This window comes from Mesoplodon mirus, assembly GCF_964341445.2.
Source record: "Mesoplodon mirus genome assembly, chromosome: 7".
In the NCBI taxonomy this organism is placed as follows: Eukaryota; Metazoa; Chordata; class Mammalia; order Artiodactyla; family Ziphiidae; genus Mesoplodon; species Mesoplodon mirus.
The window spans coordinates 115,687,039-115,700,642 of record NC_138983.1 but is presented as its reverse complement, the minus strand read 5'-3'; the positions used below and the strand labels follow the sequence as shown (position 1 = coordinate 115,700,642).

At 36.3% G+C, this 13,604-nt stretch overlaps 1 protein-coding gene and 1 pseudogene across 2 annotated transcripts in view; both read right to left on the bottom strand.

Moving 5' to 3' along the window:
• Positions 1-13,604, bottom strand: part of GUCY1A2 (guanylate cyclase 1 soluble subunit alpha 2) — a gene marked incomplete at its 5' end in the record, with an annotated part of 408,577 nt that overhangs the window by 8,775 nt on the left and 386,198 nt on the right. The window lies entirely within an intron of this gene.
• Positions 9,997-11,045, bottom strand: LOC309808124 (HIG1 domain family member 1A, mitochondrial-like; annotated as a pseudogene). The gene is made up of 2 exons: positions 10,985-11,045; positions 9,997-10,290 (listed from the first exon to the last, which is right to left on the bottom strand). The product of its transcript is annotated as an HIG1 domain family member 1A, mitochondrial-like (transcript).

The window sequence follows — 13,604 nt, the reverse complement described above, 5'->3', positions numbered from 1 at the left end:
AACGACTGCGCCACCAGGGAGGCCCTGATGATTATCTTTAATGTTTGGATTCCTTTCTCTTTTTTGTGTTTATGTATCTATATAGATTTTTGGTTTGTGATTGCCATGAGGTTTATATATAGCAAAATATATATACATGATTATATTACATTATTGATCTCTAAATTCAAACACATCTTAACAACCCTGAATTTTTCTCCCCCACATTCACTGTTTCAAACATATTTTACATCAATTTGTTTTGTGTATCCTTTAACTATTTATTATTATGCATACAGTTTGGTTTTACTACTTTTGTCTTTTAACCTTCTTGTTTTATACATAGTTGATTTAATACCTTTATGGTATATTTGCCTTTTCCAATGAGATTTTTCTCTTTGTAATTTTCGTGTTTCTAGTTTTGACCTCTTCTTTTCTGTTTAGTGAAGGCCCTTTAACATTTCTTGTAAAACTGGTTTTTGGTGTTGAACTTTTTTAGCTTTTTATTGTCTGTAAAACTTTTGATTTCTCCATCAAATCTGAAAAGAGCTTGCCAAGTAGAGTATTCTTGGTTGCAGGCTTTTTCCTTTCATCACTTTAAATATATCATGCTACTCCCTTCTGTCCTGCAGAGTCAGTTGATAGTCTTATGGGAATTCCCTTGCACATAACATGTTGCTTTTCCCTTGCTGCTTTAATATTCTTTATCTTTAACTTTTGCCATTTTAATTACAATGTGTCTTGGTCTGGTCCTCTTTGTGTTGATCTTGTTTGTGACTTTCTGTGTTTTTTTGACCTGGATATCTGTTGACTTTCTTAGGTTAGGGAAGTTTTCAGTTATTAGTTCTTCATATGTATTCTCTGCCTATTTCTCTCTCTCTCCTTCTACTTGGACCCCTATAATGTTAATAATATGCTTGATGTTGTCACTGAGGTCTCTTAAGCTCGCTTCTTTTTAAAAAAAATTCTTTTTCTGTTCATCATGAGTGATTTCCACTACTCTGTCTTTGAATCCACTGACTCATTTCTCTGTATCATCTAATCTACTCTTGATTTCTTCTTGTGTATTTTTATCTCAGTTATTGTAGTCTTCAGGTCTGTTTCATTCTTCTTCACATTTCCTAACTCTTTGTTGAAAACTTCTAACTTCTTACTTTTTTCGTTCATTTTTCTCCCCTGTTCTTTGAACATCTTTATGATCATTACCTTGAACTCTTTTTAGATTCCTTATCTTGAACTTCATTTAGTTCTTCTGGGTTTTTATATTTCTCTTTCCTCTGGAACATATTCCTCTTTTGCCTCATTTTGCCTAATTCTCTGTTTATATTTTTATGTATTTGGTAGAATGGTTATGTTTCTCAATCTTGGAGAATTGGTCTTATGTAGGAGATGACATATGGGGCCCAGCAGCACACTCCCCTTTGGTTACCAGAGCTATATGCTCTAGGGGTGCTCTCTATGTGGGCCACATGGGCCCTTCTGTTGTGGTGGACTGACTACTGTGGGTGTACTGGTAGTCATGGCTGGCCCTAGGTCCAGTTGGTTGCCAGACTCTGACTAGGGTAAAGGCTGTAGGCCACTGGTAGATAGGGCTGGGTCCTGGAATGACTGGCTGCACCAACTGGGAACTTCCATTCCTAGTGCTGGTATGCTGGTGGCAGGGCTGGGTTATGAACCAGCTGGTTACAGAGCCTAGGTATTCCTGGGGCTAGTGCGGGCCCACTGGTGGGTGAGACCATGTCCTGTGATGACTGGCTGGAGGGTTAAAGACCCCATAGCTAGTGTCAACCTGCTGCTGGGAGAGACCAGATCCTAGGGTAGTTGGCTGAGGGCACCAAAGTGTCCAGAAACTAATGTTGACCCACTGGTGGGCAGGATAGAATTCAGCAGATCTTGAGTCTGGTGCTGGTGCCAACCTGCTTGTGAGTGGGTCAGGTTGAAACAGGTGGTTGTAAGGCTGCAGTGGTCCTGGGTTTGTATCTGCTTGTTGTTAAGTGGGCCAGAGCCAAGGGTGACCTGGAGCTGGTGTCATCCTACTGTTGTGTGGAACCGTGTCCCAGGGCAGCTGGAGCTCAGAGGTTCCTACATCAGCCGACCTGCTGGTGAGTGAGATTTTATCCCCACACAGGTAGCTACTTGGCCTTTGGCTTCCCAGAACTGGTGCTGACTAGCTGAGTCCCAGTGGTTAAAAGCTAGAGGGAAGATTCCAAAATGGTACTCGTCAGAACCACCAGTGTCCTTGTAGTAGATAGAGTCCCAGGTGTCTCCTACTTCTCTTGGAAGCTCTCCAAGAACAGCAAATGGGTCCTTTCAAATTACTGTTTCTGCCCTGGGTCCCAGAGCATGTGGCTTTGCATGAACCCTTTAAATGTGGTGTCTCTATTTCTACAGCCCTCTGTCTCTCCCAAAAGTAAACCCCATTGCTCTTCAAAGCCAAACATTCTGGGGGTTTGTCTTCCAAGTGTAGGACCCCTGGACTGAGAAGCCCATATGGGGTTTGGGAGCCCAATGTTGAGTTTGGATCCCTTGCTCCTTGGGGAGAAACTCTGCAATTGTAAATATCCTCCCTTTTCTGGGTCACCTACCTAGGGGTATGGGTCTTGACTACAGTGCATCTCTGTCCCTTCTATCCATATCATTGTGGTTCATTTTTCATAGCTTTAATTGTAGAAAATATTCTCCGCTAGGCTTCAGGTTGTTCTCATCAATAGTTGCTCTGTAAATAGTTGTAATTTTGGTGTGCTCATAGAAGCAGGTGAGCTCAGGGTCTTCTTACTCTATCATCTTGGCCACTTCTCTTTAAGATAGCTTTATATCACAAAATAACTAAACTGGGATGTAGGTAAGCCTTAATGACAATCAGAATAGAAGTCATTTTAGTACTGTTTGCTTTCTTTTTGTTTTTATAGATGTTGATTATCTTTACTTATAATATACAATCAGTTACTTAAGAAGAAAAAAAATGTAAAATTCCCTAAACAATAGTTTAATTTAACATTGAATTCCAGAATAATTTTTCTTAGCTCAGAACAGTCATCAATGTGCAACATGTGGGTATCAATGATGCCAGTCAATCAATAGACACTTGTTGAGTGCTTGTGACATGCTGAAATAGTCCTCTGAATAGAAGAGAGTAAGTGGACATGCACAGAATATGTTAATACAAAATTTAAAGGGCAAGAAATACTGATGATACAAATCATTAAATTATGTACCAGCATATGGTACAACATATGATAAAATCCAAAAGAGGAAATTCTGTAGAGTAAAGGGAGAAATGATGACTGTGGGATCTTAGTACAAAATTCTAGAACCAGAGCAATGAAGTTCACTTCCACCAATTATAAAATAGAGCCATAAGCTCAATCTTTCCAACAAGTTTCCTTAAAGGCCCATTATCAACAAATAGGATTCGACATAAACTACATTTCTCTATTCCTACATGTTAAGCTCCCTAATTTTGCTATCTTTACAGTTTGTTTGCCTTACTAAGGTCTTTATATTTTGCTATAATTGAGATTTTTATGACAATAAATAATAAAATTGGGATAACTTCTATGAAAGCCCTTGTAAATGACTGAAAGAGGGTGCAGTAGTGGCTTTGGATGCCACAACTTAAATAATTCACTGGACTTTGTCTGGAAGGAAACTTTTAATAATGAATTAATTTCTTGACATTTTAAATTCATCTCATATATACTGTGCTAAAGTCACAAATGCATCAACTTTTATGGAGTTTTATTCTTTTATAAGTATATGTTTTGGTATTAATAAACTAAATACAGTTTTAAATTTTAATTATAAAAATGAGAGCATATAAGGATAAATTGATCAAGCTCCTTTGATATCCAGTATTTAGCAAGTTTTTATATATAAATACTGAAGTGCAATATTCAGATGATTTCCAATAGGAAAATCTGAATGAGTTACTGGAGGGTCTGTGCAGGAGGTCGGGGGAAACTTTTCACACAGCACACCTGGTCATGATGAGTCATGGTGATAAATAAATGATCAAATGTGTATACGGGGATTAAGAATTTATACACTAATCACCTCAGAACTTCTGACCCTTCTTATATGCTTTATTAAGTCCAGGTCCCTGGGCTGGCTCTAAAGCTTTGCCTAGCAGTTCATTTCTTCAGCAACTCAGGACTGATATGGAAGCTTAAATTCTACATAAATCTAAATTAATCTCCAGCTCTAATCCCTAAGTGGTTGATATACAACTTGGGAATTTCAACATGTTTAACAAGTGTGCAGAAGCCACACAAATCCTAGTTTACCTGCCTGTCACCCTTCCTCTTCTCAACAGAGTTTTTCCTAAAAATTGATTTTCAAGATGAAAATTAACTGCTTCTCCAGATCATTGGATGGTCCTCAAGCATGCCACGGACCTCCATGGAGGTCCCTGAAGCTGCTCCCTCACTGCTATGTAATGAAGCTGTTCTCTGATTCCTTCAGCTCTTGTTTAAATGCCCATTCTCCCTTGTTTTCACTAAGCATTGTGCTCTCCTGTATTCTGTCTCAGAAAAGGACCTGAAACTAAATCACACTGAGGTACAAATGACCTAAATGTAATTTCCATTTTAACACAAGATCCAGAGTTATAAAAAAGTAATCAAGTGGTAACAGTGACATTTCAGGCATCGTATTCTAGGATTTATTGTCTTCTTCAGATCATACTTCATTGTCATATATACAGGTTGTTATATATACATATATATGACATATGTATAATTGTCATATATACAGGGTGATGGTCATATATTATTCTAAACTAATAGCTTATTATTCTAAACTAATGGCTTAGGTTAGAATTTGATATTTCATTACTCTATTCCTTTTTCTCCAAATCTATACTTTGATTTGATTGTTAATAAGGTAGGCCTTTAGGGCTCTTTGCTATGTGCATTTCTCATACTACTCCAAGACTGTAGAATTAGGAAAGATAACCAGTAATACAATTCTCAAGCCAGGCTTTACCTTCATGTAGTCTTCTGGTCAATGAGTTCAGCAGTTAGCTGGTCAACAGTTCCTAAATGCCTTCCAAGAGCTAGATGCTGAACAAATGCATTGTTAGTTTTGATTGTAATAGTTATGGGGCAGGAGAGGACTGAGATGGAAAGAAGGAACTTTTATTTTTGCTGAAAATGTCTTTTTCATAAAGTGTTTTTTGTTTGTTTGTTTTAGCTGAGTTGATGTCATGGGTAACTCCCTAGACAAATCAAACCTTGCTGAAATTAATAGATGTATTTCCAGTCTCTAATAGTGACCAAATAGATGTACAGTCCTCTAGCATCTGCATGTTTGAAATCATCATGCAGATTGGAAATTTTTTTGTTTGTTTCAACAACTAAAAAGACCTGTGTAATATGCAAAGTTGTAAGAGAGCAACAACTCAGAATGTTATCTACCAAAGTAACCACAAACTTATCTATTCATTTCCATGCTACTGCTCACTGAAGAATTCATTAAGACCAAGGCAAGAGACAATAATATATGAGGCATTTTGCAGAGCTGAGGCCTAGAAAGCATATGAGAATAGTGACTTTTTGAAGACTGAATATCTGAAATGTCTTTATTTCATTCTCTTCTCAACTTCATTAGTTTCATGCATCATTAAATTCTTGATTGGAAATTATCTTCTCCTCAATATTTTGCTGCTAAAAAATCAGGTATCATTCCATTTCCTATTCCGGTGGGTATAAATTTTCTGTCAGTTTCTCTCTCTTTCTCTCTCTCTTTTATCATCATCATCATCTTTCTGTCTCTGGTTTTATAAAAATTAATGATAATTGTGCCTCAATGCATCTTTTTATTCATTAAAATGACCATTAGTGGAACCTTTTGATATACAAAGTTATATCTTTCAGTTCTGAGAATTTTTTGTTATTTTGTTGATAATTTTTTACATTTATTCTGTATTTTTATTTCTGGATTTCTGCTTATTTATATATTGGACTTGGTAAATTGATCCTCCAGTTTGTTTTCTTTTCTCTGTGATTTACTTGCTCATTTTCCTATTCTACTTTCTGCATGATTTCCTCTAATATTATTTTGTAATCCTCACAAGGATTCTAAAACAATTTTAAAACTTCAGATATCATATTTTTAATGTCCAAGAGCTCATATTTGTTATATGATTGTTTCATTATTTAAGTGTTTTGTTCTTACTTACAATCTTAAATCTATGACAATATTAATCATCCTTTTTGATTTTCTTCTGTTCTCTATATTGCCTCCATTTCCTCCAAATGCTTATTGACTACTTGTTGTTGGGATTTTTTTTTTTTGGTTGTTGTTGTTTGCTTGCTTATTTTGGTCTTTCTCTTTCATATTAAAGGCATTCAAAAATGACTAATATCATTGGAAGTCCCTTTTACTTAACTGTGATACAGTACAATCTGATTGGAGGCTTTATGTGTGGCAAGATTTTATAAAATTGTGCGTTTCTTTTGGGCATTTCATTAGGGCTCCCAAATATCTATACATTTAGCATTTTTCCCTTGGGCTAATTTGTGCAAGTAACAATGTTCCAATCATGCCTGTGACATTAAACCTGGCTTCCAGCATTCTGGAAGTTAAATGGAGGAAATGAACTCAGAATCTCACTGTTCAGTATATAGACTGTTACTTAGTCCCCCTGTTTCACCTGCTCAAATTTAGAGCCATTTTCATTCAGTATCTCAAGGAAAATAAACTATTGTATACTTCTAGAGTTATTTGTCCCTCCCAAATTTATTCTTACTAAATAATAGAATTTTAGTTGAGCACTAAATAATAGAATTTTAGTTGAGCACATGGCTACCCAGCTAGAAACTACATTTTTCAAATTCCTCACAACTAAGTTTCTGAGTGATTATTAGGTTCCTACAATTAGAGTCACTCGTTCAAGATTTGAATGTCAGAAGTGAAATCGATTCCATTTTCTTTTGGCAACTGACTATTAACCCTGGCTATCAGATTAGAATTTTGCAGAAGAAGGCTCCAGTTTCTAGTTTCCTGAGTATCAGGAAAATCGCCCAGTAGTGGTGACTTTTTCACCCAACCTCCTAATCGCTGGAATGAACACTTTTCAGCTTCCTGAGATTCAAAGCTTAGTATGGCTGTGGCCATGGCTCCAGACCTAGACTATTATAACTCCAATAGTGACATCAGAGGCTTAAATAGCCAGTTTTATATTTGCTGGCATCATTCAAGATACCCAGTTTAGAATCTGCTCTTTTTCCCCCTTTCATGGTTCTGTAAACATATCATTCACTGTATTAAATCTTTTCCATCTTAAAATACCTGGGGTTGTTTCTACTTCTTGTACTTTTTCTGAAATTTCTCTCAGTTATGTGTTGGACTTTGAAAATTAATCCTCTAATTAGTTTCTCTCTTTTTCTGAATAGGCTGATATTTAGAGTTAGAGTGTATAAGCTTGCTTCTTATCTGTACCTTCTTCTGTAAGAATTGAGACATCATTGTTCCCCTCTGTACTAAGCAAAATACCACTAAAGTATACACTTTTCATCTTGCTCTCTTCCATTGTTAACTCCTTTTCCCCTCTTTATATGTATATGTTGCGAGAGGATTATACTTGTTTTATATTTTTACTATCACTTTCCTACTATTTCAGAAAAGATTAATGAAAACTCAGGTGTTCAATCTGCAATGTTAAATTAGAATTTTCTACTGTTGTTAATTACCTGAATATCTTTTTGCTAGGGAATGCATTTGGACTCTGTTATGATGGCATTAGACATTATGTCTTTGAGTGATGGAGAAGGATAACAGTTCTGAGAAAAGAAAATGAAAAAAAGATAAAAATTCTTTGTGGTTTTCTAAGTATTTTGTAGTTCCTACTTTTTCCTATTCACTTTTTTCTTTCCATCTGAGTGGAATAAAAGTTCTGCTCCGTATTTCTGCTTTATGCTTCACTGCTCCAAAATCTGATACAATTTGAAGATGGGCTCAATAAAACTATAGTTATTGAGTCAGACAGCCTAAAATCCCTTGAAATTCAATGATTCATTCTTTGGAAATACCACTCCTGTCCAAATAAGGAAAGTAAGAATCTGGCTTACTATGAAATAAAAAGAAGGAGCTCAAGAAATCTGTATGCATTTTAAGGTTACAAAGATTTTAAGTTGCAGATTTTGTAACAATTTTATAGACTCGTTTGTGGGTTTGAAAATTCAAGTTAATGGACAAGTTTTCAAAAGGGGACAGTTTCCCTATATGTCCCTGAAAAGTATAAGGCAGAGAGCCATAGAGGCTCTCTGTGACACCCTGGATCATTTCTTTTTGCAACCATCTTGTGTTAAGTATTGATAGCAACATGTGCTTACTATAAATTCCACAGTCTGTGTGCCTGGTACTTGCTAGGGAGTGCACATTCTGGTATGTGTTTCTTATTTGGATGGCAAAACAAATGCTTCCTAAATTCTTAATTTTAGGATACTGAATAGCTAAAAATAATTCTGCTCCATTGGTTTCTGTGGACATTGTCAATTTTCAGCTTTAACAGCCTAAAACCTCCATTTAACAGACTAAAAATCAAAGAGAGTTAAAATTAAAACACTAAGAAGAATTACATGTCTACAGACAATATTTCAAAAAAGAGGGGGCAAATGAGAGGTTAGAAAAGACAACTGTAATCTGTTCTTAAAAACTAAATAATTTCTTCACATTTTTTACTCCTTTGATCAAAATTATTTTTAAAAAATAAGTCCAATATCACACTAGTCTTTCTGTATAAAAGACAAAGGGTGGAGTGGAAGGAAAAAAATATGCATATTTTTAAAATGAAGAATCCGTCATTGACTTCATTATTAAAATATTAGATGCAGAAACAATTTTAAAGAATTCTGTGTTCTCTATTTGATGTATTCCTGAACCAATCATAAGTAGAATTAGCCTAGATCATAGAAAGTTGTAATGACTTCAGTCCCAAAGAAGTCAAATCAGCCTGAAGAAAATATTTAGGAGCTAGAAAACAAAAAGTTAACTTTTTTCTCTTCTTCAAGAGTTTAATCCTCCTCCTCCTCATTCTTCCTTTTTTTTTTCTTTTAAAGTGTTCAAATTTTATTAACATTACATTCCCCATATTATCACCACAGAATATAAATTCAGGTCAGATGAGAGAACTTCACAAATGGAATAAAGCTTTCTGTAGCATACCAAAGTTTGTATAAAATGTCTGACTAAATCAGCTTGCTCAAAAATCATTAATCACTTCCATAATAGATAATTTATTTAGTTTAACATTTATGATTCTTAGAAAATAAACATACTATACACACTTTAAACAGTGTTTTCCATTTACCTTTTCATAAGCACTTAAAATACATATTTCTGCTTGAAGATGACATTTAAAAATTATTCTAAAATAGCAGCAGCAAAATAAAATTCTGCAATAACAAAAAAGCAAAACTAGGATCCAAAATTAAGTTATTATCATATTTACAAGTATGATCCTGAAATAAATACTACTTCTAAGCATCTCTGTTATCAGTTTTCATGTTTGGTTTAAACACACACAATTTGTCAGTGTGGGGAGGCTTATAATATTATAATATTATATTCTATGCATTGTTCTGAAAGGGTTCTTCAAGAGCAAACCAGTCCTAAAAACTGAATGCCATAAAGCAAATAGGATTCCTATGTAACGTCAAAAGCATGTGATATTTTGTAGCAGCTAGGAGTATTTCACGATTGGCTTGTTCTCTTCTTTAAAACTAATTTCATGAGGAGAGCTTAAGAAGGTGGACATTTTACCATTATCATGTGCATGTAAAAGTGACATGTTTCTTTTGTGCTAATTTGATTCCCCTGAATGACATAGTTAGTGAGCTAGTCACCAATAATTTCGTGACCAGGCAAATCAAACCTGCAAAAAAAGAAGCCAGTTTCAAATTACCATGTTATTGTCTCACCCACTCAAACAATTTATTTTCAACATAAACCTATAACCTCAATATGAGATGTCTGACTAAAGCAAGCACTATCAACAAGACCAAGACTGCATCTCTTCTAAGGTTTAGCTTTTGGCCAGAATTCCTGATACATAGAATAGTCCATACCAAGAGTCATTGTTCCTCCAACAAAGCCTTGGGTTGTCAGGCACATGTGAACCAGGTGAATGGACATTTTAGTATTTTCTCTTCTCTTCAATTTATATAATTCATACACAACGATTGCTGCAAAACCTGCCATTCCAATGGGGACAAATGGTGCCCCTCTGGCTATTCATATAAATTTAGATCCATGATCTTCATTATATGAAGAAAGAGAAACATCTGTGTTGGTAGACAGTGATTGAAGAATCTTTTGAAAACCACAGGACTTCTTTAAGTCATTTAAATTCTCTGGTTCTGTTCTCCAGAAGAGATCACATCTTGGATCACAAATCAAGCCTTGGAAAATTTAAGAAAATTGAAATCTTATCAATCATCTTTTCCAACAACAATGCTATGAGATTAGAAATCAATTACAGGAAAAAAAAACTGTAAAAATCACAATCACATGGAGGCTGAACAGTGTGCTGCTAAATAACCAAGAGATCACTGAAGACATCAAAGAAGAAATTAAAAAATACATAGAAACAAAATACAATGAAAACACGATGAACCAAAACCTATGGAATGCAGGGAGAGGACTGGGGCTGTCTGTGTGAACACAACCTGAAGGGACTAGTGTGCCACAGCCAGCAGGGAGGGAGTCCAGGAAAAAGTCTGTAGGTGCCGAAGAGGAAAGAGATGTTTTCTTGCCTCTTTGTTTCCTGGTGAACGAGGAGAGGGGATTAAGAGCATCACTTAAAGGAGTTCCAGAGACAGGTGCGAGCCACGGCTATCATCACGGACCCAAGAGACGGGCATGAGACACTAAGGCTGCAGCTGCAGCTACCAAGAAGCCTGTGTGCAAGCACAGGTCACTATCCACACCTCCTCTGCTGGGGGTCTGTGCAGCCTGCCACTGCAAGGTCCCGTGATCCAGGTACAATTTCCCCAGGAGAACACACCGTGTGCCTCACACTGGTTCAACGTCACACCGGCCTCCACCACCACAGGATGGTCCCGCATTCTGTACCCCTCCCTACCCCAGGCCTGAGTGAGCCAGAGCCTCTGAATCAGCTTCTCCTTTAACCCTATCTTGTCTGAGCAAAGAACAGATGCCCTCAGGCGACCTAAACGCAGAGGTGGGGCCAAATCAAAGCTGAACCCCAGGAGCTGTGTGAACAAAGAAAAGAAAGGGAAATTCCTCCCAGCAGGCTGAGGATCAGCAGATTAAATCTCCACAATCAACTTGATGTACCCTGCATCTGTGGAATACCTAAATAGACAATGAATAATACCAAACTGAGGAGGTGGACTTTAGGAGCAATGATATATATATATAAATATTTTTTTTCTCGTTTTCTCTTTTTGTGAGTGTGTATGTCTATGCTTCTGTGTGTGATTTTGTCTGTATAGCTTTGCTTTTACCATTTGCCCTAGGGTTCTATCTGTCCTTTTTTTAAAATTTTATTTTTACTATAGTTTTTAGCACTTGTTATCATTGGTGGAGTTGATTTTTGGTTTGGTTGCTCTCTTCTGTCTATCTTTCTTTTCTTTTTAAGTTTTTTAATAATTATTTTATTTTAATATTTATTTTATTTTATTTTACTTTCTTTTCTTTTATCTTCTTTATTTCTTTATTTTTTTCTACTTTTATTCTGAGGCATGTGGATTACAGGCTCTTGGTGCTCCAGCCAGACATCAGGGCTGTTCCTCTGAAGTGGGAGAGCCAAGTTCAGGACACTGGTCCACAAGAGACCACAAAGTTCCACGTAATATCAAACAGTGAAAACCTCCCAGAGATTTCTATCTCAATGCCAAGACCCAGCTCCACTCAATGACCAGAAAGCTACAGTGCTGGACACCCTATGCCAAACAACTAGCAAGACAGAAGCACAATCCCATCCATTAGCAGAGAGGCTACATAAAATCATAATAGGGCCACAGAAACCGCAAAACACACCACCAGACGTGGACCTGCCCACCAGAAAGACAAGATCCAGACTCATCTACCAGAACACAGGCACTAGGCCCCTCCACCAGGAAGCCTACACAAACCACTGAAACAACCATAGCCACTGGGGACAGGCACCAAAAACAATGGGAACTAAGAACATGCAGCCCACAAAAAGGAGACCTCAAACACAGTAAGTTAGGCAAAATGAGAAGACAGAGAAACACACAGCAGATGAAGGAGCAAGGCAAAAACCCACCAGACCTAACAAATGAAGATGAAATAGGCAGACTACCTGAAAAAGAATTCAGAATAATGACAGTAAAGATGATCTAAAATCTTGGAAATAGAATGAAGAAAATACAAGAAATGTTTAACAAGAACCTAGAAGAAATAAAAAGCAAACAAACAGTGAATGAACAACACAATAAAAGAAATTAAAAATTCTCTAGAAGGGATCAATAGCAGAATAACTGAGGCAGAAGAACCAATAAGTGACCTGGAATATAAAATGGTGGAAATAATTATTGCAGAGCAGAATAAAGAAAAAAGAATGAAAATAATTAAGGACAATCTCAGAGACCTCTGGGACAACATTAAACACACCAACATTCGAATTACAGGGGTCCCAGAAGAAAAAGAGAAAAAGAAAGGGACTGAGAAAATATTTGAAGAGATTAGAGTGGAAAACTGCCCTACTATGGGAAAGGAAAATGTTAATCAAGCCCAGGCAGCACAGAGAGCCCCATACACAATAAATCCAAGGAGACACACACAAAGACACATATAAATAAAACTATCAAAAATTAAATAAAAAGAAAAAAATATTAAAAGCAGCAAGGGAAAACAACAAATAACATAAAAGGGAATCCCCATAAGGTTAACAGCTGATCTTTCAGCAGAAACTCTACAAGCCAGAAGGGAGAGGAAGGACATATTTAAACAAAACCTATAACCAAGATTACTTTACCCAGCAAGGATCTCGTTCAGATTTGATGGAGAAATTAAAACCTTTACAGAGAAACAAAAACTAAGAGAATTCAGTACCACAAAACCAGCTTTATAACAAATACTGAAGGAACTTCTCTAGGCAGGCAACACAAGAGAAAGAAAAGACCTAAAATAACAAACCCAAAACAGTTAACAAAATGGTAATAGGAACATAGATATTGATAATTTCCTTAAATGTAAATGGCTTAAATGCTCCAACCAAAAGATAAACTAGCTGAATGGATACAAAAATAAGACCCATATATATGCTGTCTACAGGAGACCCACTTCAGACCTAGGGACACATACAGACTGAAAGTGAGGGGATGGAAAACGATATTCCATGCAAATGGAAATCAAAAGAAAGCTGGAGTTGCAATTCTCCTATCAGACAAAATGGACTTTAAAACAAAGATTATTTCAAGAGACAAAAAAAGATACTACCTAATGATCAGGGGATCAATCCAAGAAGAAGATAAAATAATTGTAAATATTTATGCCCCCAACATAGGAGCACCTCAATATGTAAGGAAAATACTAAAAGCCATAAAAGGGGAAATCCACAGTAACACAATAATAGTAGGGGATTTTAACACCCCACTTTCACCAAAGGACAGTTCATCAAAAATGAAAATAAATAA